The sequence below is a fragment of the Carassius auratus genome, unplaced genomic scaffold (genome assembly GCF_003368295.1).
Source record: "Carassius auratus strain Wakin unplaced genomic scaffold, ASM336829v1 scaf_tig00215105, whole genome shotgun sequence".
NCBI classification, from domain to species: Eukaryota; Metazoa; Chordata; class Actinopteri; order Cypriniformes; family Cyprinidae; genus Carassius; species Carassius auratus.
The window spans coordinates 117,078-130,576 of record NW_020527938.1 but is presented as its reverse complement, the minus strand read 5'-3'; the positions used below and the strand labels follow the sequence as shown (position 1 = coordinate 130,576).

The 13,499-nt window shown below is 36.6% G+C and overlaps 1 pseudogene; it reads right to left on the bottom strand.

The window, feature by feature from the left end:
- Positions 1 to 7,816: 7,816 nt before the first annotated feature.
- On the bottom strand, positions 7,817 to 7,933 carry LOC113093590 (uncharacterized; annotated as a pseudogene).
- Positions 7,934 to 13,499: the final 5,566 nt, after the last annotated feature.

Here is a 13,499-nt window from a genome sequence, read left to right as displayed (position 1 = left end):
GGCAAAAAATGAAAGAATAGAAATTATATGTTCTCTCTCAGATATACTAAATGAACAAATCAAAGTTTCAAAATAAAGCTAAGAAAATGATTTAACTGAATTAATCATTAACTTCCATACAGTGTATTTTAGAATGAATAATTTATTAATATGTAAACTGACTGATGATCTTATTCAATAATGAAAATAATTATATATATATATATATATATATATATATATATATATATATATATATATATATATATATATATATATATATATATATATATATATATTATTATTATTATTATTATTATTATTATTATTATTTTATTTTATTTTTTTATTCCTTGATAAAACCCCATAAGTGTCCAGAATTGCAGGTAAAAAAAAAGAAATAGACATGCGAATGATTCATTTAAAATATTTCTGGCATAAAACTAAATCCATAAAGTATTTGCACTCAATTATACTATCATTATATACTACCATTTATACTATCATATAATTAGCTAAGTGCAAATTATATACTGACTTGGGCTTTGTAAACTGAGTTTGGCAATAAACCATAGATGCACATTTATATTTTTCAACACTGAGGTAACATTTTAATATGCTGCTCGGATATAGTTTTTTTTTTTTCTTCTTCTTCTTTTGTGGCTTCCAGGAAGCTTTTAAAATTGTTTGTCATTCAGTGGCACAGAAAAAGCAAAAGGGATGGTTCCAATGCCATCTGCTCTTGTGTTGAAGAATATCAGGGCTGCTTCAGCGACTGAAAAAAAAATATTTCTTCCAAGTGTAAGACTGACTCAAGCTGTTGAAAAAAAAAAAAAAAATGATGTGGCTTTTGCCCTACATTTGACCCTCTGTGGAACAGCTTTCCAAATCTGTTTCCTATACAGTACCTGCTATTTCAAAGGCTCATGTCCAATCTCAAAATACACTTCCCCTGCAGTTAAAATGACTATTCTCAAAAGCATAATGCAAAAAAAAAAAAAAATGGGTAAAATTCTACTCTGAATTTAATTCTACGCTTTTTGTAACAATAAGGAAAAGGCTAATTACATATTGTGGCAAAAAAATAAATAAAATAAAATTAGTTTTCTCTCTCAGATATACTGCATGAACAAATCAGTGTTTTGTAAGCAAATAATTGGTGGCATTAAGCTTAAAGGGATGCTCCACCCCAAAACTAAAATTTTGTCACTAATCACTTCGTGCTCATCGGGGGAGGCACAGCTTCCCCAAAGTTTTAAGGGGAAATATGAGGACGATTTAATGTTAATAAAATTCACAATTCATTTCATTTCATGTCTCAGAATGAATATATTTTTGTTTGTAATTTCACAGTTGTAATAACATTACGTGAAAGCTTCACTTTTCTATCGTGAATGTGCCGAATCTGCTGATGTAATTACAACCGCTAAGTGAAAGAGAAGGGGAGGGGGAGGCCGGGAGAGAGATGAGCCCTCATGCCTCCATTGTTAAAAAAAATAAGCATCAAGTGTTCACTTTTAGCACTGAGGAGTGTTAAGAAAAGGAACATCATAGAGGAAGCTAGCCTCCCTTCTGGTATATCAACCAATCATCATAGAGATGTAAATTACATGCTATTAGTTTGAACGTCTCCCGTAGCGTCCAGGCTGAAGTATTTATGATGAGTAGCGATATTGAATATGTTTTGTTTTGTTCAACATGGTTTATGGATCCCAAAATGGTTCACTGCAGAAACACCCTTAAGAGTGTACTTCAGTGACAAGTTGAACCCCTCCTATTCAAACTGATTCAAACCAGCACTTTCACATTTTGCTTGTATAAACAAACTGATTGATATGAATTTTGCATAAGCTGAGTACCGACTGCAGAACGAGAACCAGCACCATTATGGTGGAAAAGAGGTATTAGTGTACAACAGACACATTTGGTCATCATACAGATTGACTTTGTCCTTGTGTGGGTATTGTGTCTGAGAGAACAAGCCCTAGTTTCAGGAGCACAAAGACTTGGTCCACATAAAATATTCAGGCTAACAAAAAAGACTCCCTAGTTTTTGATGGCTGGTTCAAAGCCCATTACAACCCGTTTGAAAAGTTACCAGTGGGAAAAGTTCTTTAGAGAGTCTAAGAGGAGCAAGCAGTGATGATGTGGCAGCTATCTTCTCCTTTTTTCCCCAGAATCCCTGACAGAATACTCAATAAACAACATCAAGCCAGAGTCCTGATTTTCAGGGACTAAAGGGACTCAGGGATCAGTAGTACCTTTTTTCTGCCTCGCAAAACTTGAATTCAGCTTCCTCTGTACAAACCCAAAAGTCATGGTGCAAAAACATTTGAATCTATATATCTATCTAAAATATCAGATTTTTTTTTTGCTTTATTGAATTAAATGTGAAATGTTATCCGAGGTCATGTTAATATGTTTCCTCATTTGTGAACAGCATAGTATTTCACACGCCACCTTTTATGAAAACAATAAAACATAATGAGGAAATAAAATAAATAATATCTCCTCAATTTTTTTTTTTATATAATACCTTCAAGTCCAAGTTAACTCTTCCATAATTCCTCTTCGATAACTGATTATATGCCCAGATGCATTAATCAATCACTTAAGTGCTAATTATTGCCAGTAATTTCTCTTCAGCGGTTAAATTCACGGCTACAAAGATGGAGAAAAAGTGTACCGCCTGCCTTTTATCGCTCTGTAAGATAATTATAAGCTTGTAATGCTCAATTAAATGAGACAGAACACTGATCGACATGCCAGCGGAAACTTTTTTTAACACCACGCCCACCTAACAAGAGCAATTAGTGCTATTGTTCTGTTGGTGGAGGGTGAATTTTGTGGTCAGATGCTCTGAGCTTAAGACTGGATATTTTTTAGATTAAACCATGTGGGTTTCGCAGACAAACCTGGTGCGGATCAGGCCCCGTGCTCCCTCGCACGACGTCTGTCTGCCAAGGGTGGCAATCTGGCACCAAGAAAGCATCAGCGAGGTCAGGGAAGCGTATCTGAGCACACCTGTCAACACAGATGTGGATTAACCAACAGTTGTATTCAGGATTCGCACTACCAGACTCTGGCAAGGTTGACTGCAATATTAAGGCTAATAAATAAAAGATCAAGGCGACATTTCTTATTTAGCAAATTAAAGTAACGTCTGATTTCCTGAAGCAGTCAAAGCATGTCAGTGAACCAAAAGTGTAATTACACTGATCTTAAATGCCCTATGCAACAAGGATATCCATAGAAAGATAGCGCTATTATATAAGGCACGTCATTTAGAATTGATCTTAAAACAGTCCTTGATCAAAACGCCCTTGAGAAGTTGAACAAGTCGGACACGACAGCACAGTCACACACTTTTAATATTCCCCCATGTCTCTCACCATCTGTATGTCTATCTGCAAACATGACATTCATCATGTCAACACCTACAACACGTGTGTGTCTATATGATTTATGCCTCTGTCATTTAAATGTCTGCTATCTTCTGGTGACTCCTGTCTTTGTGATTTTCAAATCTGTATCAGTATATATTACTCTTGAAATTCTCACTTTCTCTAGCAAATACTAGTGCTTGCAAAACAGCAAACATAGCCCTAAAGGTTTTGATGACATGAGCTAGAAATGAAAAAGAAAACCAGAAGAATATAATGCAGCCTTTCAATGCTATAAATATAGAAATGTAGACACATGCAGAACTGATTCGGTATATTATACTTTTTAAACTGATTACAACAATACTGCTCCCAGAGTTCAAGCAGTACAATTTTAGCTCTATGATAATACTAATATGGAAATAATGGCATGAATATCATGTGGAAGGAAGAAGAGCCTAATTTTATGTCTGCGTAGGTCTAGGCAAAGCAGGCGATTGCCTGGAGCCTCAGGCTTTGAGGAGGGGCCTTCATAACCGTAACATCCCCCATACGCCAGTCCACCGGTAAAGACGGGCAGAAATACTAGCCTCATTGTTCACTGGATATAGTTCAATTGTCACTCATCTGCAATTAAACCAATTGAGGTTGCAGTTTCAATGGTGGTCCCGACTTCTAGCTGCTCAAACAGATAAATAGGCATGCAAAGAAGTACAGCTCTTAATGGTGTGTGAGTTCTTGTAATCTATTTTGGAGAGCTTGCAATGTTTTCTAAATATAAACTTGTTCTGTCGAGCGTCATTTCTGTCATACAGATCATTCACTGCTTTATTTTGAGTTTAAAAGACCACGAGATGTGACGCTTTGGATTTGCGCGTACAGTGAATGACATCGTGTCGGGATCTGACTTGGCAAAATAGCTACAAAAGTAAAAGCAGAGATGTTTGTATTGAAAGTTAAAAAGCAGACACACTAGAACATGTTTTTTAAGGTTTAAATAAAGTATCTCAAGTGTATCTTCTAAATTTGGCTGATCATTAGGATTACTGCTCTGACATAACACTTATAACTAAATAACTTTTTTTCTGCTCAGTAACAATCGCGTCTTTCTGTTCTCCTTGATGTATATACTGTATACAGTACATGGTTGTGTATCATTCATAACTGAAAAATGTTTTCCTGAATTTATAATAAATTTAATTTAGGGCTGCAAAGTGGAAATAGAATATAAGTTAAAACTTAATTGTAAGCATGCATTTAAGTTAACAGCAGTAGTGTAGCCAGAAAAGAGACTCTGGGTGTGCATATGAAAATCTGGGTGTGCCACATTTATTGTCAGATTACTGTGCAAAATTATGGGATAGTATTTTGGTCGCACTGCTTCTGTCCAACCATACGACATATTGCTAGCTAGCAATGTGCAATCAAAAATTATCTGTTTATAGGTTAGGGTTAGGTTCAGCTTTCGCGTGTTTGCTGGCACTGAGCCAGAGACGGACGCCCGCTCAGCGCTTGTCATATATCAAATTTTACATTTAAATTTAATTTCATATATCACAATTAATATGCAGTGTTTTCAACCACATAATGTTTATTTTAGGTTTCATACATTTAAATATACATAATCACTAGTAAAACAATACATTGGTAGTTTGTAAAATACACACTGATGTCTACGAAAGCAGCAAAAATGATGAAAGTGACGTGACATTCAGCCAAGTATGGTGACCCATACTCAGAATTTGTGCTCTGCATTTAACCCATCCAAAGTGCACACACACAGAGCAGTGAACACACACACACACACACTGTGAACACACACCCAGAACAGTGTTCATCATTTATGCTGCGGCGCCCGGGGAGCAGTTGGGTGTTCGGTGCCTTGCTCAAGGGCACCTAAGTCATGGTATTGAACTACCCCCACCCACAATTCCTGCCGGCCCGGGACTCGAACTCACAACCTTTCGGTTGGGAGTCCGACTCTCTAACCATTAGGCCACGACTTCACTAACGATCTAGTCAAATGTAATTTGCCGACGTTTTATTCATAAATCAGACACATAGCAGAAAAATAAAGTTTACTCTAATACTCTAATTCTTTGTCCAGTTCAACAGTCACTTGCTTTCATGTATTTCGGGAGAAACTGGGGAATTCAAGTGCTGTACGTAAAATCCAACTAACAGGACTCTGAACTGCAGCGCTCATCTCGTTATAGATCAAGATAATTTATAAAGGTTTTTAAAAGAAGAAACGGAATATCAGATAGTTGACATGGTAAGCAAGTTTGTGTATACATTTTAATTAAAAAAAATGAAAAACTAAATAAAACGAATACCGATAGTTCTGTTAGTGGCTGAGGTGTGTCACGTGACCATTATGACGCGTCGCCATGGAAACAAGGGGTCAGTTAAAATATTTGTAACTTACGCTATTTAAATATATATATAAGTAAACAACAATAGTAAAAAAAAAAATTTTGAGACTATAAAACATAATTCTGCATCTATTTTTAGGTGTGCCAGCTGCCACTGTGGGTGGCACACCCTGGCACACCCGTGGCTACGCCACTGGTTAACAGATATTTAAATTCATTTATACAAAAATAAATAAATAAGGTTACATTTTAACATAAAAAGTTTGTCAAATTTTGAGAGTTGGCTTAAAAATTTACTTAAAACTATACTTAAAGGGGGGGTGAAATGCTCGTTTTCACTCAATATCCTGTTAATCTTGAGTACATATAGAGTAGTACTGCATCCTTCATAACTCCAAAAAGTTTTTAGTTTTTATTATATTCATAAGAGAAAGATAGTCTGTACCGATTTTTCCCGGAAAAACACGACCGGCTGGAGGCGTGACGTGTGGGCGGAGCTAAAGAATCACGAGCGCCAGTAGGCTTTTGCGTTGAGAGCATGTGGAAGCTGTGACATTACCGTGAAGGAAAACCCATCATCCAAAACAAACCATGGCTTACAGTCAGATTCAGCCGTTTATTTATGATCCAGAGGCTGAAACTGAACGAAAGCAGCAGCAGCAACGACTCGCTCCGAGCGGGGCTCGAACCCGGGTCTCTGGCATGGGAGGGGACGCACTAACAAGGAGGCAGAGATATTTGAAGCAGTTTTACTCACCGCCTGCGGTTCCAACACACGATCGTGACCCTTTTTCCTTGGGATTGCATCATCCTTAAGAAATAAATGATACGCAAATCCGTCGTCAAACTGGGCCTTGTGAACAAGCATCTTCGAAATGCAGGGAACAAACAAAAACACTTGCACAACTCCGTTGATGCTCTGTAAAAATAAACTCCATCCACTAGTCCCTTAATGCTGTTTTTTCTTTGGTAATCTGTGCAGGGTTGTCTTGCCCTGGAAACCAAAAACACACTTCTTTTGTGACTTTTCGCGACGCTCTCGCTCTGATCAGTGAATCGCTCTGATCAGTGAAATGTCTGTGCTGCTCAGCCTCGCTATATGGGAGCGCGCGCTCTTCCGGCAGAAGTGCCTTAGGATCCATACAAGGAAATTCCGCTCCATCTAACGTCACACAGAGCCATACTCGAAAAAAACTTTACGAAACTTGTGACAAACCGGAAGGAGTATTTTGGGAACAAAAATACTCCTTCAAATGTACAACTTAATTTTTGAAACTTTGTCCATGTTTATCATGGGAATCCAACTCTTTAACAGTGTAAAAAACTCAGTATGCATGAAATAGCATTTCACCCCCCCTTTAAAATCTCAACTCAATTTCCTGTGGAGTTTGGACCATTTAAAATAAATTCACTCATGACCTGAACAGGAACTCATTCTAAAGTTCAACATCTTGGCTAATCATGACAACTATAAAAATACAATAAAGCACATATCAGCAGCAACATATGCTGCTCCTAATTATATGAACCTTCAAAAAAGCAAAGAAAACCAAACTAATCTAAACAAAACTAATCTTTGAGTCTAATCCTGGTTTCCTGGTTTTTGTTTATTATTAATAATAATAATAATAATTCTTTACATTTATATAGCGCTTTTTTTCTAGACACTCAAAGCGCTTACATAGTCAAGGGGTATCTCCTCATCCACCACCAGTGTGCAGCATCCACCTGGATGATGCGACGGCAGCCATAGTGCGCCAGAACGCCCACCACACACCAGCTTACTGATGGAGAGGAGACAGAGTGATGAAGCCAATCAGCGGATATGGGGATTGTTAGGAGGCCATGATGGTCAGAGGCCAATGGGCAAATTTAGCCAGGATGCCGAGGTCACACCTCTACTCTTTACGAAAGACATCCTGGGATTTTTAATGACCACAGAGAGTCAGGACCTCGGTTTAACGTCTCATCCGAAGGACGGTGCTTGTTGACAGTATAGTGTCCCCATCACTACACTGGGGCGCTAGGACCCACACAGACCACAGGGTGAGCACCCCCTGCTGGCCTCACTAGCACCTCTTCCAGCAGCAACCTAGTTTTCTCAGGAGGTCTCCCATCCAGGTACTGACCAGGCTCAGCCCTGCTTAGCTTCAGTGGGCAACCGGTCTTGGGCTCCAGGGTGATATGGCTGCCGGATATTATTATTATTTATTTTGTTTATTTTTTTGTCCTGGGTGTGCCTCCCTCAGACCTACTGTACATGTCACATAAACACTGAGACTGTTGATGAGACTCATCAACTGCAGAACTATATGCAATATATGCTAAAATTATGCCATGGAGCTTGTGGGGGTTGACTGTACACTGGTAGTATGTATACTTGAGCACTGAATAATTATCAGTTCCATATGTACTGTAAATAAATAAGTTCAGTCATTTTCATTTGTAAATAACCGCATGCGCTCCCAGATCTCTGAGGTATATGTGCATCTAGCATGGATAAACTAACTCCTTCTCTTTGACTCCCTCAAACATATGTTTGTCAATTGAAATCAGTGGCTTAGTTATGCTCAGTAAATAGCAATAAATGATATGCCTTATGAGTGTATAATGTTCAGTGAACCTTGAAGTGGATTCCATTACCCTTTTTTACGCTTCTGCATGAGTGCCAAAATATATAATTTCAGTGGGTATGTGGATCCAAATGAACCCATTTAATTTATTTATTGTCTTCTTGTTGCAGTCTAGCTTAAAAATGTGGATGTTTGTGGACAGAATAGAGAGCTAAGAAGAGCTAATCACTTCACCTGACAGAAGCCTGATCTATTCACTCATGCTCTCATTTTATGCACCGGTCTTGCCCTGCAAATATCTCTTAAATGTCTAAGATGATCTAAATAACTGATTTAGCAGAAATCTTTCTTATATATTAAAATCACTCAAAAGATTTTATTACAGTATGAGTATGACAAGCTTAGCAGTTATTCATTTGACTGGCATTTAATTACCCTACGCTTTTGCTCATATCTTATATATTAACAGAAGATTCTGTCAAACTTAAAGCGAGAACCAGTAATTTTACAGTGTTACCCATTTATCACTTACCATTTAGCAAACAGAAATTTACAGTGCAATGCATGTTACATATTTCATTTAATTCAATCTGACCCACACCTGATTTCCAAACTGCTCAAAATACTGATTAAACTTATTTCTTGAAATGCTGTGCAACTTTTTTCTTCTACCATGGTATTTTTTTTTTATTTTATTTTTTTTTATTTATTTTTTTATTTTAATCCAGCAAAGGTGCATTACATTAATCAAAAGAGACTGTAAAGACATATGTTATCATATCAACTTGTGGAAAATGGGCATCCGATGACCCCTTTAAACAGTAGTGCATGACCTCTGAAGTGGCTCAAATGTCACATGACCTCAACAGTTCACTTCCTGGATTAATGTCCCTGCATACAATACAATACAATTACCATCTCAATAATCATCTTACATGTCTCCTTTAGCTGACTTAACTAGTCAAGCTAAATATTACCCATCTGCATACTAGGGTAGTAATGTCGAACTGTACGGTAATTATTTTTTGTCTGAACAGCAGGACTGACAGTTTCACAGAGCAGCAGTGTTAGTGCAGGCCATCTGTTTGAGTGAACTATGAGTCCAGTGACAGTTAGACAAAGCCAACTTGCATAATGAAATGCCATGTTCTACATTATCATTTGCCCTAAGTGACCCCTGACAAACCACAAGACCACCAAGAGCTCCAAGTTTTCATGAGGCAATTATGATCCCAAATCTCAGGAATAGTCTCTCTCTCTCTCTCTCTCTCTCTCTCTCTCTCTCTCTCTCTCTCTCTCTTTATTCTTTCTAAATGGGATGATTTTGCCATTATTTTATTGACAAAGTTATTTAGTTGAAATACAGTAGACATTAGCTGAAATAACATTGACCTTAAACTCATTTATATTTTGGATAGCTTACATATTTTAGCTGAAGAACTAAAATAACTAAAACTTATATAAATGGCAAAAGCACACAAGAAAATTACTGAAACTAAAATGAAATTGCACCGCAAATAAATAAAATAAAAAAATAATCCTTAATTATTATGTTTTCTTGTTTTCCGGGACAACTAAAAAAAATAAATAATAATAATAATAATAATAATAATACATTATATATATATATATATATATATATATATATATATATATATATATATATATACACATAATCATACTTTTTTTTAAAGTATGCTGATTTAAGAATTTTTAGATATTTGTAGGACAAGACAAAAATTAGAAAGAAAGTAAGGGGGGCAAAATAATTTTTGCAGTGTGTAAACACAATCTAATTTGTTATGTTAACAAAAACTATTACAGTTATGTCAGTAATAGAAAAATAACACTGGTGATTACACACTATGGTTGCATTTACAGCAGCATAAATCAATACAAAAACCTTTGAAAAAAAAAAAACTCATAGTAGGTCTGGAAAGGTTTGTACATTAACTAAAAATATTTTGTTCTGTGGAGAAAATGAATGAGAAATGAACCTCCAGAGCCCTGCTGTTACACTCTATTATTTGACTGAATATGACCTCAGCGTCTTGTTAAGGGTAGAAAAAACTTTCCTCTGCCACTCTTTCACCATGTCTGAGAAAGTCGAGCAGCTTGGACAGCAGTAGGGAGAATGATTCCGCCGTGTGCCATCAACAGGCATGCTGGGAATAAACATGTCCACCTGCCATTCATTTTTGTCCCTCTATTGCAACACAGGCAAAACCGAATCTCAACAACAGGACCACCAAAGGCAAGAGTCAGTGCTCATCAAACCACATCGTTATACAGCCTGAGCACTAATGAGGAAGATGCTGTGAGTGTGACAGCCTCGGTCTTGAATATCTCTTGGGGGTACAGAGTGTTGAATGTAAACAACACAGAGGAACAAAAAGTCCATGAGGACCACTAGTTACCCATATGTAGTCTTACATGGACATCAATGGAAATACGTAAGTCCCGCTTTGTGCCAACTCCATAGGCCATACACATGGTCACCCTCTCCGCTCCCTTCCCAGCCATCTGTGGACATGCTGAGCACCCAAATCATGCCTGGGTCTGCCACAGAAGCACGTTCCCTTCTCTACGAGAACATGGCAATGAAGTCATCCCTGTTGGCATCACTGGAATAACATCAACAACAAAAAAAAAAAAGAACCAATGTGCCTTAGCTTGCTTCAAGAAGAATTATTATCCAGTTTTCTGCATATGCATTTGTTTTGCTTCAACGATTTCATATTTAAAATATGTTTTATTAAAATCTTCTGTTGTTTTTTTATGTTTTTGAAAGTCTTTTGCATGTATTTGATAAAAAAAAGTAAAAAGGTAATATTCAGAAATATTACAATTATTACAAAACTGTTTTCTATTGTAAAATATTTTGTAAATGTGATGTATTCCTGCAAATACAAAAGAAATGTTTTAATTGTAATCTACTTAATCAAAAAAATTATAGATAGATAGATAGATAGATAGATAGATAGATAGATAGATAGATAGATAGATAGATAGATAGATAGATAGATAGATAGATAGATTGATTGATTGATTGATTGATTGATTGATTGATTTAATAGGACACCTCTCCCCAAAAAGCCACGATTCATGTACAGCAGGCTGGCTTACTCAAAAAAAAAAAAAAAAAAAGATTTTCTGCATGAAAAAGCAAATAACTAATTTAATGTGTTTATGATAAAAAAAGATTTGAGTTCAGGAGGGACTTTGGTTCTTTGGGCTAAGCAGAGCTAGTTGTCATTCACTGGCTGATGCTAGTGATGGGCTTGCACTAATTAATGAGGGCTTGTGTGTGGGTCTCTCTCATAGGAGTCGCCTAATGAAAGAGACTCCTGCTGTATTGCCCATTTACCCAAGAACAAGCGCAGCAGTGTGGAGATCCCATCTCTGGCTGTGTAGCTCTAGCAGCTGTCAATCAAACTAAAGCCTCCTGGTGCCTGGGAGGTGCAGATTCCATTGCTAAAGGCACACGGACTCATGTGCTGTAAGCGTGGAAAGCATGCTTAATGCAAATACCGGCAAATCTAGATGGTGAGAATGCTAATTTAAAGTGGTATAATGGCAAACCTGTGATCAAAACCTCATTTATTTCATGTCATTGAATTTTAATGCATTAAACAGAAGTGCGTGTGTGTGTATTTACATATAAATAATAAATATACACAGTATACTACTACACACATATTATGCAGGATGTGATTAATCATTTGACAGCATTAATATATATATATATATATATATATATATATATATATATATATATATATATATATATATATATATATATATATATATATATAGTATATCAAGTGCATTTACTGAACTAGTCAGTTCAGTTAAACAGAATCTGTGATAGCAAGGACTTGCTAAATGAACCAAGAGTGAACCTGTCATGAATTGACTTTAAAGACATCAGTAGCAAGGAGGAAGAGGAGGTGGCCTGGGGGAAAGAAAACACGCAGAACAGAGAGAATGAAAGAGACGAAAAAAGACAAGCAGGCAGAGAAGACGACTGCAGTCCCCAAGCTCTCTCTTCCTCTGAATTCTTCCATCTCTCAGTTCAACAGCCAGTACCCGCCGAATCTGGCTCTGGCTGATTGCAAATGTTTTTTGTTGTGTTAAGCTAATTGATTGGCCACTGGTCAGCGTAACCATAGCGATAAAACAAGAGGGACTGCTTTGACATTGAGCTGAATGCTCTACTGAAAAATATACCTCAAACCTGTGCATATTATTCAAATAATCCTTGGACTTTGTCTGCATGTTAAGTCACATCTGCACCAAGCTTATCCGCCATTCCAGCCATGTTGAGTCAGACCCTGAAGAGTAATCCATTTAAGTGTTTCCAGAAATTTTATTTTAATTTCCTCCTTAGCACCACTTGTTCTTCTTTATCAGACTACTATTTCTTAAAGCAACATGACTTTCTCCCATTGAGAACTGCCTTCTGTCAACAAAAAAAAAATGTCAAAAGACAGAACAAATTATTTAAATTAGGTTTGAAACTTTCCATTTCTAATACATGCATGTACAAATAAGCTACATTTACACTTGCAATTGGTGTATTCTTTAATATTTAGTGCAGAATGAATATTAAATGTGTGAAAAAAAAAAAAACTGCTATTGAGATGAATGGGAAGCTAAATTTCATCAGATATTATATCTGTGGTTTAAAAACAGTCATGTCTAATCCAATTACATTTGGTCACCTTTATTTCCTTAGTGCAAACAGCATGTTGAAGTGAATATATTTCGTTTCTATTTGTCCTAGCTCTGGTTATAATGACTGTCATTAGACTGTCAAGTGTGCGAATAGCAGAGATCAGTCTGAAGTAGCTCTCCTGTGGAGAAGGCGGGCAGAAATCCAGCGCTGGCTCACGGTCCAAACAATCACTGTAACTAAATACTGTAGTTTAGTCAATGAGCTTGTGAGTGCAAACCTTAGAGAGTGGCCAGTGGAGACTTTTACAAGGTCCTGAATAATTTAAAGCATCACTGATGCCTGCTGTTGATTAAACACTATAGGTGGTAACCATACTATGATGTGTCAATTTTATAACAGTATGTACATACACACATAAAAAAGACAAAAGAGTGTCATTATTTTACTTAATTTAAATAGTTAATTAGCAGTGTTGGCATTCCAAAGTTTATTTTAATTTACTAAATGTCAG